The sequence below is a fragment of the Geospiza fortis genome, unplaced genomic scaffold (assembly GCF_000277835.1).
Source record: "Geospiza fortis unplaced genomic scaffold, GeoFor_1.0 scaffold54, whole genome shotgun sequence".
Taxonomy (NCBI): Eukaryota; Metazoa; Chordata; class Aves; order Passeriformes; family Thraupidae; genus Geospiza; species Geospiza fortis.
Genome location: NW_005054301.1, coordinates 17302455 through 17305067, shown reverse-complemented (window position 1 = coordinate 17305067; position 2613 = coordinate 17302455).

Sequence of the window (2613 nt, the reverse complement as noted above, 5' to 3'; positions counted from 1 at the left end):
TATTATTCCTGCTCTTTAAGAGACCTGGCAGCTTTTAGAAGTCAAGTTTTGTTTAACATGCCTTGCAAGTACAGCTGAAATGCATTGCCCTGAATTACTTCTGTTTCAAAAGGCAGGTGGGTCTTGGTTCTCTAGAGTAGGAGAAATTGTAGTGTAGCTTGATTCCCTTCTGTTGAAAGCCACTAAAAACATTTATCTGCAACAGGAGAGTCTTTACTTTTTAAAGACTGCTTTAATGCTTTGAGGATATATAACCCCAACATTTTTGGAAGATAACCACAGGTAAGTCCTTTGAGAGCTTTTCACCCTTGCATGAATGGGGTTCTGGGGCCAGGCAAAAACATCTCTGATATAGGAAGACCTTAAAATACTGTGATAATATGTTTGTATCTGTCTAGGTTTGTAAACTTCCTAAATCCAGAGCTAAGTATTCACAAGGGATGCAGTAATTGCCAAGCAGACTTAGTGTCTGAAAACCTTATCTAATCCTGGCTTTTATACACAGATCTATTAACTTGATCTGGGTGGTTTGTTGTGTTTTATGTTTTTCCCCAACTCACTTGTGGAACCAGAAATAATATATATTCTCTCTAGAAGAGACCATAAAATGATACAGTGGAACTTTGTGTGTAACTCAATTAAAGGCATTTCACTCTAGTATTCCTATATCAAACACAGTAACTTTAGGATATCTTCCATTCTTTGTATCGGCTGAGATCACTTAAAAACTTCACCTGCAGCTGTCCTTTGTAGAGGAGGTACATGTAGGATGCTGTGAATTTGCCTTTCACCTAGGGAGGACTGGCCACGTGCCCTCCAAAGCCACTTTCTGGGTCAGCGCCAGCCAGACCTTTGCATAGAGAGGGATGTAGGGGATTTCTGCTGCAAAAACTCTCTGGCTGGCTTTTATAGGAAGGCTGCAATATCTTCCAGAGTGTTAGTCTCTCAGCTGATTTTTGTCTCAAAGATCTGTCTGGTCTAATGACACAAATTGTTGGAGGCCAGATTTTGTTCACTGTCTCTTGCTGCTATTTTTGGGATGTGATTTTTCTATTTTGGTTGGCTGGGTGTGGAGGGAGTGTTGCTAAGCTTTAGGGAACACTGCAATTAGATTCACTCAAAACAATCATGATTAATAATTATGACTGGTTTGTTACTAAAAAAGGAAAAGGTAGAAACAACTAATAAGCCACAGTTAATTTGAAGGCAATCTCTGTCTCTGTTTCTGTCTCTTTGAAGAGCTTTGAGCAGACTTAGGAGCATTTGGGCTCTCCTTAGAGGATAGGAAAGCCCTCATTTCTGTACTTGGCAGTGAGCCTTGCTCCAGTGTAAGTAATCCGACGAGTTCTCTGATGGAAGAACCTCACTTACCAGTCGGTGAGTCCCAGATAACAGCAGCATCTGGGCAAATCTTAGCTGTGTTCCAAATAATTAGCAGAAGTATTTGAATCCACAATGGCAGGGAAGCCAATGAAACAGCTTTCCCAAAACAAATCGGTGAATAAACACTGAAAATTTTCAGTCCAAGTGAAATCTGTTTACCCAGGATAGCTTCTTTTTGCTGTGAGTACATGGCCTCAGGCCTGCGATGTGGAGTAGGAGCTGTTGCTACCTGAAATCGCACTTCATTATCCCATTAGAGGCTGAATAGAGAAGTGTCACGCTAGCCTGCGGCCGCTTGCCCGCCTGATGTCGGGGCCAGAGGATGTATCCATGTCAGGAAAGAGAGCTGAGCTGGGAAAACTGTTGCCTTGCACTGCTGGCTCGGTGCAGAGCCTTGGGCAGGACGGGGTCACGTTCTGGTGGAGGCAGAGCAGTGACCCTGTGCGCTGGGAGGGCACTGCCCGCTGCTCGGTGGCGGGGAGCTCTGCATTTCTGTGGAAATGGAATGAGTTTGCCGTGCAGGAGGGGCCGGCCAGCGCTGCTGCCAGTCTCACAGATGCTGCAGCTCGGTGCCTGGTCCTGGCAGCACTCAGACAAGCAGGCGGGGCAGGGGTGCAGCTGTGCCATCCTTGTGGCAGCAGCCCCGCAGAATATCTTTGGAGCTTTTTGAAACTCTGTTCGTTTTTATTTATGTGTGCACACACACACATATTATATAGTCAGTTCACTTTTGACTTTGTTTCATAGGAGCCGAAAAACTGTTTCAGCTGGTTCAAGCACATGTGCAAGTTCTTTAAATAAAATAATCTCTTAAAGTAATGACTTCTTATATCCTGTAGTTGAAGCAGGTAATCTTCTCTCTGCTTAATTTTTCTGTAGAGAGAATTCTTGTTTCTGACTTTACTAAGGAACTTGCTTCTGTGTGTTCCCAAAGGAGCAATTCCTTAGCCCTTAATACAAATTCTATACTTAAATGATCTCTTGATCAATAACTGCAACATAAAGTAATGTGCTGGGTTTGTACATAAAGATGTCTTCACCATGAAGTTGTTATACAAGGCTTGTGTGCTGCTACAAAATGTCCACCTCAAAAAGCTTTTCTCATGTGTAAGAGTAAATGCCTGATTTTAAGAGAATCAAAAATTTGGGGACAATAAAAAATGCTTTCAGTTGCCCTTTTCTTCTATGACATTTTGAAAATTTTGGAGTGTGTATTTAAACAAGTACCTG